At 38.9% G+C, this 18,999-nt stretch overlaps 1 protein-coding gene across 3 annotated transcripts in view; it reads left to right on the top strand.

Annotated features, from left to right (window-relative positions):
* FRMD4B (FERM domain containing 4B) overlaps positions 1–18,999 on the top strand; it is a 373,681-nt gene that overhangs the window by 95,599 nt on the left and 259,083 nt on the right. For 2 of the 3 annotated variants that reach the window (XM_063806908.1, XM_009445839.5), the window contains exon 2: positions 12,849–12,976. The gene's annotated coding sequence lies outside the window, so the exon portion shown is untranslated. Of the gene's footprint in view, positions 1–10,368; positions 10,407–12,848; positions 12,977–18,999 lie in introns of those variants that run through there. The other variant, XM_063806907.1, reaches the window with a different exon arrangement.

The following is an 18,999-nucleotide window of genomic DNA, read 5'->3' as shown; positions in this document are numbered from 1 at the left end:
TCAGAGGTAGATAGGAATCCACATAGGAGCTGGAGTTTAAGTGTTAGTCTATGTAAAATCAGAAGTCACTGAGGAGTTTTAAGCAGGGGGTTTAACGAATGAGAAGTGGGATGATGGGGAGGAAGAATATACAGGTTTATGGCCTGAGCAACCAAGGGTTGGCAGGAATCTTTCTTAGGAGGCCACCTGGAGTGATTGGCTAGGGTGTCTGCACTCTTTGTCTGCTGTTAGAGCAGAGACCGAATTGCTCCGAAGACTGGAATAGCAGTATTTGTAAATATCCTGTGACGTGAACTCTGGTTATAAAGACTGCATCGTCCCCCTTCTGTGATTCTCCAGACGTGCTAATAAGTGGGTGCTGGAAATGTCATGATCTTCTAATCACAACCTTCTTTTTATGAGCCTTTTCAGCAGACACCAGTTCAGGGCAAGCTCCAAACCCTTTCTGGCTGCTGTCGTTTCTGGCGGGTATGTCACTTGTATGCATCACTCTGACCGCAGCGGGAGTGCTCGGAGGAGTTTACTTTTGCTTTGTGAGACTTTTTGGAAGGTTGTCTAGTTTTATTAATTGTGGCATAGGAATTACTTTGTCAGAAATTTTGGAGCTCAGGAGTCTAAAAAATTACAGGGTATTATTAAATATTTAAGAATTGCTTAATTTATCCATGTGGTATGAGATTTTGGCTGAAATTGGATCCTTGGGCTATTTACATCTAGTTTAGCATTACAGAGCCAGTTGTGCCTATTAAAACAAGTTTGAAAATTGTTTAAAACAATCTGGTGGATAAGTGTGTGTAGAGATTTTGTTGTTTCTTTATGTTCGTGGAGATGAGTAGTGAACATAGCACTGAAACAGAAGCAATCATCTTAGCTTGTGAAAATCCTGTTTGAGTAATAATGGGAAATGTTATCTTTTAAAATGTTTTGGTTATTTTCTTTTCCATTACAAACATGATATAAGTTCCTCTTAGAAAATTTGGAAGGTATGGGGTGAGAGTCAGGCGTAACCTAATCACACAGAAATCCATGAGATGTTGAAGTCTCCCATAAAATGATAGAGCTGGAATGCACTTTTATAACTATGTGGTTGAAAGAAAAAAACAACTTTATTTCAATAATCACAACACTTCTGATACCAAATGTGTGGGTTTTCCACACTAAGCAATCAGTTCTCCAACTCTTCATACACCAACTGGATGTCCTCAATTCAATTCAGTTCAATTTCGATTTCACAAAATCTACCTGAAATTAGCATCAGATACTGTAATCACCCAAATGGGTTCTTCTTGCCCGCTGCACAGATAAACCCAATTCACTGAGACAGCATTATTGCAGTAAACAAAGAGTATAATTAATGCAAGGCTGGCCAAGCGAAGGATTGGGGCTGTTACTCAAATCAGTCTCCCCAAAGAGGCTAGGGTTTTTCAAGGATAGTTTGGTGGGCAGGGGGCTAGGGAATGGGGAACGCTGATTGGATGGGAGATGAAATCAGAGGGGTGTGGAAAATGGTCCTCGTGGGCTGTCAGCCTCTGGGTGGGGGCCACAGGTCCAGCCGAGTCCCTGGTATGGGTGAAGTTAGTCATCAAAATGCAAAAGTCTGAAAAACATCTCAAAAGACCAATCTTGGGTTCTACAATAGTGATGTATCTACAGGAGTACTTGGGGAAGTTACAGATCTTGTGAGCTCCAGAACAATGGCTGGTTATTGTTTTAACTGTGCCTACATCTTAGCAGAATTCAGGCCCTCTTGTAATCCTAACCTTGTGGCTTTTCATTAGTTTTACAAAGGCAGTTTAGTTTGCAGAAGGGTTATTATCATTCTTGCTTTAAGCTTAAACTATAAACCAAATTCCTTTGAAAGTTAGCTTGGCCTACACCCAGGAATGAGTGAGGACAGCAAGTGTGTGTTGCTGGAAGCAAGATGGAGTTGGCTGTGTCAGATTTCTCTTACTGTCATAATTTTGCAAAGGTGGTTTTGGCCTCACAGGTTAAGGGCTCAGTCCCATAAGACTACCCCTATTTCAGATGCCAATTGCAAGTCCTGGGCCCTCTACACTTTTGACCATCTTAACTACAAATTAGGGGTTCCTATGACCTCCTGCTCAGGTTTGACAATTAGCTATAATAGCTCATAGAACTCAGAGAAACACTTCACTTACCAGTTCATTAGAAAAGATATTATAAAGGATACAGACAAACAGCCAGATGGAGATGTATATATAAAGTCCAGAGGGGTCCAAAAAGCAGGAGTTTCTGTGCCAGTGGAGTTTGGGATGTGCCGCTCTCCCAAAAAGTGAATGCATTCACCAGGAGGCTCTCCAAACCCCATTGTTCAGGGTTTTTATGGAGGTTCCATTAGTTAGGCATGATTGAGTAAATTGTGGCCACTGGTGACTGAACTCAACCTCCAGCCCCTCTCCCCTCCCTGGAGGTCAGGGGGTGGGACTGAAATTTCCAACCCTGTAATCACATGGTTGGCTCCTCTGGCAACCAGCCCCCACCCTGAAGCTGTGTGGGGCTGGAATCCCCCAGCCATCTCATTAACATAAACTCAGATGTGGTTGAAAGGGGCTTATTATGAGTAACAAAAGATGCTTCTCTCACCCCAATCACTCCAGAAGTTACAAGAATTTCAGAAGCTCTTTGCCAGGAACTGGGGAAGAACAAATAGAGATTTCTTATTCTATCACAACATCACACTGGCCCACCTTCTCATTGTGCATATGAAGAAACTGGCCCAAAGCCACTCAGAGTCTAGAACGCATTTCCTCACTGCCTGTTTGAGCTGTTGCCCTGATAATGTTTATGTGGCTTCATAAGCAGGTCTGGTTGTCAGGGCTTCAGTGGAGGCACATGGATCCGCAATGCCCTCTTCTTGGGCAAAGAGGACATGACATAGCACGTCAGTGTGTGCACGTATGGCTCCATCTGCCCCCTAGTGTTTGGGAGGCTGCATCATCTTAAATAAGGATGGCATTAAATTGCCTTAACCTAGTATTTAATACTCATAAATACTCATTTATGAGTATTTCTCATAAGTGGTTTTTGGACTACCTATGTTAGAATGATCTAGAGTGCTTGTTGAAAATGAAGGCCCCACCCCTGGTTTGTGGAATCAGGACCTCTAGAAGTGGGATTGACAATCTGCCTTCTTAACAAACTCAGATTCACTTAAAAATAACAATTTTTCAATAGAATAAAACTTATTGGCAGGGCATAGTGGCTCATGCCTGTAATCCCAGCACTTTGGGAGGCTGAAGCAGGAGGTTCACTTGAGGCCAGGAGTTTGAGACCAGCCTGGACAATATAGTGAGATCCCATCTCTAAAAAAAAATTAAAAATTAACTGAGCATGATGGTGTGCACTTGTAATTCCAGCTACTCAGGGGGCTGAGTTAGGAGAACTGCTTGAGTACAGGAGTTCAAGGCTGCAAGCTATGATTGCATCACAGCCTGAGTGACAGAGTGAGACGCCATCTCAAAAAAAAAAAAAAGAAACTTCTTTGGTGAATCATTCAAATTGTGTAATCCGAGATAGATTAGATAGCTGGAGATTTGTAAATGGATAAACGGTTTCTGGATTTATGCAAATAAACTTAATAGCTATCTCTTAGGAGTAGAAATGGGCCGAATAGACAGTGGCACTTTCACTGCTCTAAGCCACTTGGAAACCTGGAATGCAGAACATAAATGTGTTTGGAATCCGTTTTGTAAGTATTTCTGCAGTTAAACTATTTGTTCAAGAGACTAGAAATGTCTTACATCATTGTCTACTGCTAATATATGCGTGGCCAGTGGGAGAAAGGAAATACCCCTTTGTTGATATAAGAGGACACAGGAGGAGCAACCAGGGGCATTAGGGGAGATCCACGTGAGTTCATTTTTCCACTCAGTTATCCATTCAGCTCATATTCACTGAACAGCTGCCATGTGCCAGGAATTGCTGTAGGTTCTGGGGACACAGAAAAGAACAAGGCAGCAAGGTCCTCAAACATGTGGAGCTTATAGTCTATCGTGGGGAATAATACACCAATAAAGAGTTCAAAGAAGATAAATTCAAATCGTGGCAAGTGCTGTGAAGAAATAAAGAAGCTATGTCATTACGGATGGTTGGAGGGCTACTCTCTGGTGGGCAGGGATAGTTTCTCTGAGAGAAGACATCTGAACCGAGGCCCAAACAGCAGGAAGAAACTAGCTATATGCATATCTGGGGAACAAGATTCCAGAAAAAACACAGCCTCAAGGACAAGGGTCCCAAAATAAAATTAGCTTGGTGTGTTTGAGTACATAAAGAAAACCACTCCACTCTCACTGCCTCACTTGACTAACCTTAGAAAAAAAAGTAAAGAAAACCACTGTGGCTAAAGCTTAATGACTAACAGAACATACAATAAAAGTCCAGGAGGAAGATAGGAAACCATGTCCTATAATCATGCTCCAGTATGGAGTTCAAATTTCATTCTTAGTGTAACAGAAAGCCTCAGGGGAGCTACATTCAGGGAGGGATGATTTGCTATCTTCAGATTTGGGTTTCAAAAAAATCACTCCAGAGCTCAAAACCACTCAGAAACTCAGAGTACGTTTTTAGAAAATATACATCTGCTTCAGGAAAAAAAGGTTATTGTAAATTATTTTTAAAAGAGCTAAAGAAATGACAAGATATACCATATATGTGGAAAGGAAGATCAATATCATGAAATGTTGAGTATTTACAAATTCATTGTAGTTCTAAGCAAAATCCCCAGCATTCTGAAATATGAATGCAAGTGTAAGTATTCAAGAATTTTTTTTTTTGACAGAGTCTCTTGCTCTGTTGCCAAGGCTGGAGTGCAATGGCATGATCTTGCCTTAGTGCAACCTCTGCCTCCCAGGTTCAAGCGATTCTTGTGCCTTAGCCCCTCAAGTAGCTGGGATTACAGGGGTGCATCACCACACCTGGCTAATTTTTGTATTTTTTTTTTTAGTAGAGATGGGTTTTCACCACGTTGGCCAGGCTGATCTCAAGCTCCTGGCCTCAAGTGATCCACCTGCCTTGGCTTCCCAAAGTGCTGGGATTACAGGCATGAGCCACCATGCCCAGCCACATTCAAGAATTTAATAAGGGAGTTTTGTGAAAGAATAAAAGATTAGGAGTTCCTCTATCAAAATTTATTATAAAGCCATAGACAGTATTACTGGTGAAGGGTAATTGAAAAATAGATCAATAGGACAGAAAAGAGAGCCCAATGATGAACTAAACAAATATGGTTCTTTCTATATGATATAGGATGCTTTAGAAGTTACAGAGGAAAACACAGTATCAAAAGTAAATGGTATTGTTACAACTGATAGCCTGTAAGAAGAAAAAATCAGATTCTTACATAACAGTTTGTACAAGAATAAATTGTGAGATGGATTAAAAACTTAAATATAAGAAATAAAAATGTAAAACCTTTAGATGGGGAAAAAGGAATCTTAGAATAAAGTAGATTTTATAAACTAGAGTCTCAAAAGTCACACTCAAGTTTGGATGAATTTCACTATATCAAAATGTATAACTTCTGCATAACATGGCACCATAAAATAAAAAGACAAACAACAAACTGGTAGAAGGCATTTGCAACCCCAAATAACTACCGAAAGCAAGTTTCCAGAATCTCTAATGAACTCCTACAAATCAAAAAGGGTAATTTAAACTACCCAATAGAAAAATAGACAGCTTATTAACAGGCACTTCCACAAGGGGGAGACATGAATGAGCAGTAAAAATTGAAAAGGTTTTCCACAGTGCTAATAAAAGCAGGAAATGTAAGTTTAAAAATCATAATGAAACTGCATTTTATGCCCGTCACAATAGCAGAAATTCAAAAGGCTGACAATGAGACTTGGCAAAGAATTGAGGTAAACAGGCACTCTGAGCTGTGGCAGGTGGCACTTTGGAGAGCAAGTTGTCATTCCCTAGTTAGACTTCTAAACACACAGATTCTACCACACAAAGATTCTACTTCGGGACAGAAATCAGCAGCGTTTCTCAAAGGAGGGACTCTTGGTATTTTGTGGGGGACAAAATATTCAGGACTCTCATGCACTGTACAAAATTTAGCATCCCCTGCCCCATTCCATCCCTCACGAAAGATTCTCCCACATTTCCAAATAATACCTTGGAGGATTGGACCACCCCAGGTGAGATTTACCAGGAGAAATTCCTGCATATACCCACACAGTACTGCCATGTACTCTCATGTAGGTTGTGCCCCAAACACCTCTCACAACTAAACAGGGAGGCCTGTGTACAGAAGGAGAATCATGAGGATGTGTGCTGTCGCATCATTTGTTATAACAAAAATCGGACACTACCCAAATAGCCATCAGTCCACAAATGGAGAATTAAACTGTAATTCAGTCATACGACAGAGCACTATGCAACAGTTAATAATCTAGATCTCAAAAAACCATGTTGAGCAAAATATAATAGGCAGCATAATACTCTTTATAAAAAGTTTTAAAATTACAAAATCATAGAATATGTTTGGACACATGCGCACACACACACACACACATACACACACACGCACACGAACTAAATATCTACCAAATTCAGAATAATGGTTGCTTCTGAAGATGAAGAAAGAATTGGACTGGAGAAATTAACATAGAAGATAAATTCTGTGTGGTTCTATCACTTAAAAGAGTAAAGACAGGATGTGAAAAAATATGAAAAACAACGTTTGTTAGTTTTGACTGATGGGTGCATGGATAGGAGTTTGTTGCATTTTCTTCTGTATATTTCCATATTTTACCCCCACTTTGGCTGCTGAATATACAGTGAATGGGGATGAGTGGAAGGGTGAGGATGGAGATTGGGTGGTGGGAGGCAGTACTGGAACCAGAGAGAAGCCAAGCGAGGACCCCAGCATCCCTCCCTCAACTGCTTTGAACTCCAAGAGTGTGTGACCACTTTTTTGCTTCATTTATCTATTGCCCAAAAGGTTTTCCTGGATGAACACTTACCCTTGTAGCATCCTCTGCCTTCCAAGTATTGAAATTGTCACCTAAGCAAGCCAGGAATTTGTCAACAGCTAGATTTTTAGCAGAATGACACATTCAAGTGATGTCTAAATAATTTAAGTCTGCCCCATCCCCATTCCTACAGTTTTGCTTCTATATCCTTTTTTGTCTTGAACATATTTTTATTGTGGTAAAATATTCATAACAAGGCTGGACGCAGTGGCTCATGCCTGTAATCCCAGCACTTTAGGATGCCAAGGCCCAAGGATCATTTGAAACCGAGAGTTCAAGAACAACCTGAGCAACAAAGCGAGAACCTGTCTCTACAAAAAAAATTAAAAGTTACCCAGGTGTGGTAATGCCGCCTGTGTAGTCCCAGCTACTCAGGAGGCTGAGGTGGGAGGATCACATGAGCCAAGAGGTTCGAGGCTGCAGTGAGCCACAATCGCACCACTACACTCCAGCCTGGGTGACAGGGCGAGACCCTATCTTGACAGTATATATGTATATACTATTATATTATATATAATAGATAATAATATATTATGTAATTATATATCATATAGTAGTATATATAGTTACATATAATATAGTAGTATATATAACAGTATTATATATACTTTTATTTACAATAATAGTATATATTTATATAGTATTATATTAGTATATATTATATAGTATATATAATATATAATATATATATTATACAATAATAGTACATATTATATAGTATATATACTACATATATACTACATATATACTATAGTATATATACTATATATAAATATAAATATATATATAAAAATATAAATATATATAAATATAAATATATAAATATAGTATATATAGTATATATAGTATTTATACATACTTTATATAGTATTGTATATAATATGTATTTATATATATTATATTTATATAGTATATATACTACATATATACTATAGTATATATAGTATGTATACAAACTTTCTCTGTATATATATAGTATATATTTATATAGTATATATAATATACTATTAAATATTGTAAATAATATACTGATATATAATAGTACATATTATATATTTTAATTAATATTTATTATATTATATAATACATACTACATATAACAGTGTATGTTATATATAATAGTATGAATAGTATACTAGTATATACACTAGTGTATATATTTTATATTATATATATGTATATATACACACATACATAACATAAAAGTTACCATTTTATCAATTTAAAAATTACAATTGGCCAGGCACAGTGGCTCATGCCTGTGAACCCAGCACTTTGGAAGGCAGATGCAGGAGGATTGCTTGAGCCTAGGAGTTCCAGACCAGCCTGAGCAACATAGTGAGACCTCATCTCTATAAATTTTTTTTAAAAAGCTGGGCATGGTGGCGCGTGCCTGTGGTCCCAGCTACTCAGGAGGCTGAGGTGGGTGGGTCGCTTGAGCCTGGGGGTTTGAGACTGCAGTGAGCCATGTTTGTGCCACTGCACTCCAGCCTGGGTGACAGAGTAAGACTCTGTCTAAGTGCATTCACAATGTTGAACAACCACTACCACGATTCATCTCCAGAACATTTTTCATCATCCTGAACTGAAACTCTAGGCCCATTAAACAATAACTTCCCATTCCCCAGTACCCCCAGCCTCTTGTAAACTCTGCTCTACTTTCTGTCTCTGTGTATTCAACTGTTCTAGATAAATAATTACTATTCAACTATTCTAGATACTAATCACTCCATGTAAGTGGAATCATACAATATTTGTCCTTTCATGTTTGGCCTATTTCATTTAGTATAATGTTTTCAGGACTCATTTATGTTGTAACATATATCAGAATCTCATTCCTTTTTAAGGTGAAAAGAATTATAATCCATGTTATGCATATGCCATATTTTGTTTATCCATTAATCTGCTGATGGACATTTGGATTGTTTCCACCTTTGGTAATTGTGGATAATGTTTCTATGAACACTGGTGTACAAATATCTGTTCAAGGCCCTCCTTTCAATTCTTCTGGGTATCTGCCCAGAGATGGAATTGCTGGATCATATGGTAATTCTATATTTAACCTTTTGAGAGACTACTAAACAGCTTTTCATAGTGGCTGCACCATTTTACAATCCCATCATCAATGCACTAGAGTTCCAGTTTTTCCACATTCTCACCAACACTTCTTATTTTCCTTTCATTCCCCAAATATCTGTCCTAGTAGGTGTGAAATGGTATCTCATTGTGGTTTATCCTACAGTTTTTTTATTGTCAGTGTTAAGAAAGCATTGTATATATTTCTGTCTGATTGAGTGATCCATAACACCTACGTTTTTTAGTATTTCAGCATTTCCCAAAGTGTGCTCCACAGAATATTGATTGCATTATTAGAGGTTTTATTATTAGATATTTATCATTAGAGATTGCATATATTAGAGGTTTCTATGGGATAAGAATAGTGAGGGAGGGGAACTCTCTGGTGAAGTAAGCTGAGAAAGGAAGCAAACTCCAGTAGAGTCATTTCCAGTGCATACATAACTTCTGCAAATTCAACAAGTGAGTAGGAGGTGGTAACTGAATCTCCTGTCCTTTGATTGGTCTCAGTTTTCTCAAGTCTCTTATGCTGAGAGTGATTCTGTTATCTAAAGATATGCACCTTTTTATACAAATGGCCCATAAATAGAGCCTTTTATGTAGTGCTTGAAGAAAATGTTATCTGTTGCAACTTTGAAGGAAAAACTGACTATATTCATGATGATGTAGTTGGTGGGCTCTATGTTGGCACTTTCCCTAAGGGATTTTCCAGTGTTCATTTTGACTATACACAGTTTTCACTTTGAACTGACTTTAGAAACTACCTCCCACGTAAGATGCAATTTTACTATATATCTTCCCCTTGAAGATTGGAAAGACCTTGAAAAGCCCTACTGTAAAGAAACCTGATTAACACAGTTTAAACCAGGAGTTGGCAAACTTTCTCTGTAAAGGGCCAGCAAACTTTCTCTGTAAAGGGCCAGATAGAGTATATTTTCAGCCCTGTGGACCAGAGAGTTTCTGTTACAACTATTCAGCTCTGCAGTTGTAGCTCGCTAACAGCCATAGACAATCAATACATAAATGAATAGACATGGCTGTGTGCCAATAAAACTTTATTTAGAAAAATATGCAGCATGCTATATTTAACTGGCAAGCATAGTCTTGTGATGCTTGGTTTACACCATAATGACCAAGGTTTATTAAATGGCCTTCCTCTCCTTTTTTTTTTTTTTTTAACCTAAAACCTATAGTAAACCCTTAGATTCCTGAACTTGAATTCAAATATTAGAGGGCTTCAGCTCTTCATGAATGACACTGAAGGTTGATGATAGGTTGTTACTTTTCAGGTGTCTGGATTTTCATCTCTGCGGTACCAGAACTAGTCACTTGGTGAGTGTTATGGGCTGAATTATGGCCAGCCCTTAGATTGATATAGTGAAGTCCTAATTCATAGTACCTCAGAATGTGACTGTGCATGTGGATAGGGTCTCTAAAGAGGTGATTAAGTTAAAATTAGGCCTTGAGGATGGGCCCTAATACAATGTGACTGGTGTCTTTATAAGAAGAAATATGGGTACAAAAAGAGGTACCAGGGGTGTTTGGGTACAGAGGAAAGACCATGTAAAGAGGTGGCCATCTGCAAGCCAAGGAGAGAGGCCCCAGAGGATACCAGCTCTGTTGACACCTTGATCTTGGACTTTCAGCCTTCAGAAATGTGAGAACATACATTTTGTTCTGTAAGCCATGCAGTCTTTGGTATTTTGTTACGGCAGCCCTAGCAAACTAATATAGTGCGTGATTGTAACTCATCTACCCCAACTCATTGAGATCTTACATTTCTTTGCTCATTCCCAAATACCCAATATCACAAGTGTCTTGTACCAAATTTTATAGGTGGAGTCAAGTGCTTTAATTATATTTGCATATTTGGTGTGTTCGTAGATCTTAAAACATATCCCTCCTGCATGTTAATAGTTGTAGAATAGATTCCCATGATGCTCTAATCTCAGTTTTCCTTTGTTTCTCTCTTTAGTTTCCTTCCAAATACTGTCCACTTTGTTTCTATTCCTGGGTTCTGGGGTTTTCAAGTAGATGCATATTTCTTTGGTTTATAGTGCTGCTTGTTGCTGGCAGGAATGGAATCTGAGAACTAACCAGTTGTGTGTAACCTCAGACAAGGTATCTATTTCCCTGACTTGGTTTCCTTGTATTCCTAGTATAATAGCATCCATATTATCTTTGGAGTTTCTAGAAGCATTAGCAGAATACAAGTGATGTGCCTGGCATAGCATATGGCTTATGTTGGACACTTAACAAATAGTAGCTATTGAAGGCAACCAGAAGATATCTGTTTATTTCTCTTTTTTCTGCCTTTGTGATCCAAGTTGACAGCAGCTGTGTAGTCTTTGTTAACACCCACTAAAGAAGCAAGGGATTTAACTAGTTCTTTGCACGTGACATTAGACACTGCTTGGTATATCATTGTTTACAGGGCTTAATCCCTCAAGGAGCTTTTGTCGCCGGGCAGACACAAGAAAGATGTGGAGAGATGACGTGATAAGGCAGAAAATGTACTGAGTCATTCCAGTGCCAGCTCTGCCCTGTGTAACATTTTACAAGTTGCTTTCTCTCTCTCTTTCTGTACCTCATTTATCTTATTTGTAAAGTGGGGGCTTAGACTAAAACACATCTCTAGTGTATCCTCTTTTTGCCTAATGTTTCACTGAGAGATCATGAGGACCAAGAGGATAACTGGGTGTGAGAATCCTTCATACTGATCTTAGTACTACCCAAACCATAACTATCCATGCCCAACATGTTTTCCTCCTAAAGGGGTACTAAAAATTATTGCCTGTAGGAAACTCTCAACCTTTTCTCCTTTCTGTGCTCTCATTTGAGTTAAGCTCCTTGAATATTGAGTTCCTGCTAGAAAAATGGCTTTGTTCCATGGCATCAGGAAGGAGAGAGAGGGCAAAGGTGTTTGTGAAGAAATCCCCTTGACTTCCTGCTTCTTGTGCCATCTTGCACCTAGATGCCTTGCACATCCAGGGGGAGTGGAGGGGCAGGTGGTGTGGGGAGGTGCCAAGCGGATGGTGCCACAGAGAGTTTCACTTACCACATGGCAAAACAAGGGATACCACATCTGCCACTTCTGCCTTCCTCCTTGTCCTGTTTTTACACTTGGGTGTGTGTGAAACAGTGTGACCTCACAAGTGACAAAGGAGAAGCATGCTTATTGACTGAGGTGGAGCTTCTGGGGGAAAAGCTGTTTTCTTTTCTGTAGTAGGGAGAATGAGAAATACATATAAATGAGGATATCTTATGGCGTGATATGCACGCTAGATTTCATCAGTATTCATGACGTGTTTCATTCTCGCCACACTGACATCTGTTAAAAAAAGATTCAGGAATGCCATTCTGGTTTCAGTAACTCTGAAACATGGCTTCGGAGGGGATGTATTACTGAGTTCTCTCTCCCACTTTGACAGCCCTGATTTTGCAACTGAGTGTAGATAACTTTGAGCACTTCAGAATCTCCTCCTACAGAGACAGTAGAAGTCTAAAACGGTGTATTCAGTGACATGCATCCTGTAAGAAGCCAAATTGGTATGAACTCTTTAGTTGTTAAGGAGACTAGCCTCAATTTCATCTGTATTTCGAGAGAACTCTATTCTAAATCTCATGTAATTAGGTGAATTTCTAAAACTGTGATTAAACTGTAGTCAGCCAGGGGAAAATTAGAAATAAATTAGAAGTGTCACTGACTTGAGATTTATAGTTTCTCCCCCTGTGCCTACAGAAATTAAGGAGCTTCTCTCTTCTGTATTACAGGCTTTGATGAGAAATCCAGAAGAAAGAATGTATGAAAGAAAAAGATGACATCTATGCATAGCAAACAAAATCTGAAGATTATTACAGTAAAAACAAAAGAAAGGCAAGAGAATACTTACTAGTTAAAGGTAAGTTGACGTTTCTGTAAATGCTGAACTCTTTGATATGTTAGATAGAATAGAAAAGTGAGTTTATGTGTGTTTGCATGTGAGTACACATTGACTTGTCAAGCGGGGCTTGGACAGGATGTGATATGATATATGATATGGCATATTAACAAAATATTTACATTACTAGCAAATGATGAAGAAAATTAATAAATTAAGTTACTCCCCTACTTTCAAATGAAAGTCAAACACCCCAAAGTTGAATGATATGCTTACATTTTATAGGTCTTTTCCCACAGAGCAAAATAAACAAAAAAAAGTACTAATTGTGCTGTGCCTTAGACATATTTCCTATATTTCCAATATTTATACACGCATTTATAAAAGTATTTTCTTTTTATTTGCAGTTGAACAGCTTCACCAGCTTAAGTCCAGGGGACAACTGAGCAAAGCAAACAATTGATTCTTTTTATAAGTGCAATGATTTTCATCTTTAGCTTAATTGGAGTAAGGGAGAGCTTTGTATCCTTAGTATCAGTACTGGGGTTTTATTTTCCGTTTTCCACTGCTTTTTTATAATATAATAAGAGGGGGATGGAATATTTGAACAGTTGCATAAGCATTGTCATAATGATAGCAATGCTATAGAAACCAAACTGCCAGGCATGTAGGCAACACAACCAGATGAGATCTCAAAATGTTTCTTCATGAGATGCTCTCAGAAGTTCATATCTGACAGGCAAAAACAGTTTGAAGGACATTGATGTAAAATATGCACAACTATGAACTGCACGTGAGTAAAATGTGCAACAGTTAGGAACAGCATTTTATGTCTCAAAATGCTTCCTTTGATGAAATCAATGGTAAGATTGCAAATCCACATGCTGGCGCCTGCTGGAGAGATGTAGCAGTCAAGGACGTCGACTCTGGAGATCTTGCCCTACCACCTACCACTTGCATAATTGTGGTCAAAATGATTAATCTCCCTTTGCCTCAGTTTCCTCATCTGTAAAATGTGGGTGATATTAAAACCTACCTTATAGAGTTGCTCAGTAGATGAAATGAGTCAATATAGGCAAAGCACTTGAAAGAATGCTGAGCCCATAAAAAGTGCTCAGTAATTATTGGTTGATTTTATCATTGAGTAAAGTGTACTTCAGGGATGGAAATTTCAGTTGTTTGTTTTAAAGGGGGCAAAGATGTGGAAGAGCATAACAGATGTTGGGGAAGTGGAAGGTATCAGTTCTTTAACTCTGGGCATATTTGTACTGTTCAAGCAGCTGTCACAGGACTGATGGGTGCCAGGCGCAGATAGAAAAAAGCTACAGGGGCTCAGTGTACTTCTCAAACAAACTCTTATTGATTGTCTCCTTGATTCAAGCACCTTAAGAAGCATTGGAGAATACAGACTTAAATGATGCAGGACTTTTCTTAAGTTACAAATAAGACCATCTTAAACTCTTTGCTGTAATCTGTAAGGCTGGACTTGACCTGGTCCCAGACATTGTCTCTAGCCTCACCTCCTTAGCTCCCTGTCCTCATTCTTGCCTTCTTTGATTCCCTCTAAAACACAAGCAGTGATTTTCCACTTGGATTTTTTGCACCCACTGCACAATGCAGCCTGGCTCTTTCCCTCCCTTGTTCCTGTATCTTTTTCCTTTAAGTCTTAGACCGGGGCTTCTCTGGCTTCTCTACTAAAGGAGCCCCCTCTGAGAAGTGAGCTTCCAAAAATATTGTCCCTACTGTCATTCTCATCAACAATGGATATGAGAGCCTATTTTTCCATATCCCTGCAACAAGGAGTATTCCAAAGTTGTTTCATCCTTGCCAGTCTGATAGGTGCTGAACTTGATTATTTGAAGTAGGTTTAAGAGAGGATGCACAGATACGCAATGAGGGCAGAAGTCAGTCATTCATTAACTCACCTTTAGAGCCTTCCCTGTTTTCTTTATAGCACTCGTTACTACCATGAATTAATTTGTCTCTTCAGTTACTTTTCACCTGCCTTCTCTCCTGGTGTATAAGTTCCCTGAGGCCTGGGACAGCATTTGCCCTCTTCACAGTAATATTCTGGGATCCTGGTCCAGCAATTGCCATATACGAGGTACTCAATAAACATTTTGAGAGTGAAAGAATGAATGAGAAAGACAGGATCTTGTAACTGAAGTAGACAGACAACATCTTTACAACAGTGCTAGAGGCTCAGAAATAGAAGGGAGTCTTACAAAAAGTTAGACCCAGGTAGGCAGGAGCAATATTGAAACTATTAACAGCCTCTCAGCACAAATAAGGATCAGCCTAAATAGGCCTTGCCCATAGTGCTGGGCAGGGTCTGAAAGGGCCTCTTGTGGCAGTAGGTTTTACCCTTGAGGTGCTGGATTGTGGGGAGGTGGCTGGGATTCAAGAATGGGGCTCAGGGACTGGTCAGTTGCCAACCACTATGGTGGAATTGTCAATATCTTAACCAAGCATAGCTGTATGTGTGCATTCCTACTCAATATCAGTCCTGATTATAGTACCAAGCAGAACTCTTTCTAGTCCTGTTTGTGCTAGCATACCATTCTCTGCCTTGGATCAATAAGAAGAGTCATCCAGGCCCGGGCGTGGTGGCTCGTGCCTGTAATCCCAGCACTTTGGGAGGCTGAGGTGGGTGGATCACTTGAGGTCAGGAGTTTGAGACCAGCATGGTCAACATGATGAAACCCTGTCTCCACAAAAAAATACAAAAATTAGCCAGGCGTGGTGGTGCATGCCTGTAATCCCAGCTACTTGGGAGGCTGAGGCAGGAGAATCACTTGAATTCAGGAGGCAGAAGTTGCAGTGAGCAGAGATCATGCCACTGCACACCAGTCTGGTCAGCAGAGTAAGTGAGACTCCGCCTCAAAAAAAAAAAGAAGAGGTCTCCAAATAGAGACCAGAGGAGGACTCTGATGCCCTCAAATTTCACCCCAGCACCCTTCTGCCCGCGTTGCATACCAACAAGTCCTCCCTTATACCTGTTTTATTTCATGTGTGTGGATTTTGTACTGATATGTCATAGTTGTGCACGTTTTAGGGATACATATGTTATTTTGATACATGTATACAATGAGTAATGATCAAATCAGGGTAATTGGGATATCTATCACCTTGAATATTTATCTTTTCTTTGTGTCGGGATATCTATTTTAAATAACCATGCTCGTCACCTATGAGACTGGCAAGGACAAAAAAATATTTTAAATACTCCTCATTGGAAGGATATGGACAAAAAGGCTCTCATATACTGTTGATGAGAATGCCAGTAGGGGCAATATTTTTAGAAGTTAACTTGGCAATACTTATCAAAATTCTAAATGCACATTCTTATTGACCAGGTAACGTAACTTTTAGGGATTTGTCTTCCAGATAAACTGGCACAAATACAAAATGATATATGCACAAGTGTGTTCACTTTAGCATTGTTATAATAGCAAAATTATGGGTGCAATTTGTATGGTTGTTGATAGGAGAGGAGTGGATAAATGATGGTACTTCCATCTAATAGAACACTCTGACCTTTAAAAAGTGTCAGGGTAGATCTCTCAAAGGTATTAAGTAACAGAGGGAAAAAAGCTGCCAAAATGGTGTGTATTATGAAATCCTGACACATGCTACAACATGGATGACCTTTGAGGGCATTATGCTATATGAAATAAGCCAGTCGCAAAAGGATGAATACAGTGTGATCTTACTTGTATGAGGTACCTAGTGTAGTCACATTCATAGAGATGGAAAGCGGAGTGGTGGTTGCCAAGAGCTGTAGGGAAGAGGGAATGGGGAGTTACATTTTAGTGGGCACAGAGTTTCAGTTTGAGATAATGAAAATGTTCCAGAGAAGGATGAGAGTGATGGTTGCACAACAATGTGAATGTACTTAATACCACTGAACTGTACACTTAAAAATGGTTTAAATGATGAATTTTTGTTTTATCTACTTTACCACAGTGTTTTTTAATGTTAAGAAGAGGAAAACTTTCCTGGTTTTTCCAAAGAAAAAGTGTTAATAGTTTAAAATACCACCATAATACATTTTAGTGACAATCAGTTAAAATTTCTTAGTAGTCTCAGGATCTAAAACAAAAGTACAATATTTTTAAAAGAAAAAAAATCTATTTTCCTTTCAAATGATGCCTCATGCACCTAACTTTAGTGGTGCAAATTAAGAAGCAACAAATTACCAGCCAACTGCCAAATCATAGTACCTCCTAGTTCTGCTGGGGATTAAATGAGTTAACACTTGTAAAGTTCTTAAAAGAACTTTACAAGTGTTAACTCATTTAATCCCCAACAGAACTAGGAGATATTGTGATTTCCATTTCACAGATGAGATCACTGAGAACAGAGAGGTTATGTAACATGCCCCAGGTCACACAGCTAGTGAGATGCAGAACTGGTTGTCATCAAACCCCAAAATTACATAGCTCCAGAGCGCAAAATAGTCTGAGCCACTGTTTTACCAACTCCCAGCTCTGAAGAGCTTCTGTATTAGAAGAGTCATCTATAAACTATGTTGGCCTTTTTAAGATTTCTACTGCATAGTTACAACTGAAAAGCTTGAGTGCACTGATACAGCTACTAGCTTTTCTTCAGTAGATGCTTGTTAACTTGAAATATGTAAATGATTTGTCTCTAACTGGGAAATTATTCTTTAACATTTACCTAGCTTCTTGGCTGGGCGTGGTGGCTCACGCCGCCTGTAATCCCAGCATTTTGGGAGGCCAAGGTGGGCAGATCACTCGAGGTCAGGAGTTCGAGACCAGCCTGGCCAACATGGTGAAACCCAGTCTCTACTAAAAATACAAAAATTAGCTGGGCATGGTGGCGCATGCCTGTAATCCCAGCTACTTGGGAGGCTGAGGCAGGAGAATTGCTTGAGCCTGGGAGTTGGATTTTGCAGTGAGCCGAGATGGAGCCACTGCACTCCAACCTGGGTGACAGAGTAAGACTCTGTCTCAAAAAAAAAAAAAAAAAAAAAAAAAAAAACATTTACCTAGCTTCTTACTAAACACAGTCATGGAGGAGAACAAGGAAGGGAAGGCTACATGTAAAAACACAAGTGTTCTAAGGTTTTATCAGAGAAGAGCTCTGAAAGGAATTCTCCATATTGGACGGGGAAAACGTGATCTTATATTCTTCTCCCTAAGGTTCATGTCTCCCAAAATATTAGGTTAATTTAAAAAATATATTTCATGTTTATATTCAAACAAATTTAGAAAATGCTGAATTAAAAGGCATTAAATAGTTTCTCTTCTGCAGGAATTCTTAAGGGCTTAAACACAATGAGTTGCCAAAAAACAGGTATATTAAATAATATATAACAATATATTATAAATATATTATATAACATATAAATATATGTTATATTTATATTTATATAGTATGTAATTGTTTCCCAGAGTTATTTTTACCACAGAGCCCTTCTCCCACAGAAAATATTGAGGGGTTAATGCTTCCTGGATCACTTTTTGGAAATCTTTGTATTAGGGATTTTCCCAATTTACCACCAGAGGTCAGTTTTCCCCTCCTTTTATATTCTGACTAAACACTGACAAAACTTAATTTCCTCTCAGCACACCTGAGACAGGCTGACACTTTTCAAGTAGACTTTGCTTAAAACTTTTAAGGGATGAGTGAAAGAAATAAGAAAAATAAGAATCCCTATAAATAGTCACATTTCCAAAACCTATGAGGCTGAGCCAAAGAAATAGCAAATCTACCAAGCTCTGTTGTACCAGTATGGAGAACAAATTCTCAGCCATATTGCTTGGCTCTTTTTCCCTCCTGTTTCTCAGCCAAGTGGCCTTTCTGTCATCTCAGCCCCTAAGTGCATCTGTGGGCTTATCTTATTACATCTGAGGATAAATCCCATAGACCCTTGTGTTTTCACAGTTCAAATTATTTTCTGATTTAAATATGCTGGGTCTGCAGTGTGATCTTTCCTCTCAGTCCTAGCTGGCAGCTCTGAGATAGCTCTGTGGTAATGAACAAATATGGCACTCCTGTGAATGTTCTAGTCCTAAGAA

Source organism: Pan troglodytes, chromosome 2, assembly GCF_028858775.2.
Source record: "Pan troglodytes isolate AG18354 chromosome 2, NHGRI_mPanTro3-v2.0_pri, whole genome shotgun sequence".
Classification (NCBI taxonomy): domain Eukaryota; kingdom Metazoa; phylum Chordata; class Mammalia; order Primates; family Hominidae; genus Pan; species Pan troglodytes.
Note: the sequence above shows the minus strand (reverse complement) of the source record. Positions and strands in the feature narration are given on the sequence as shown.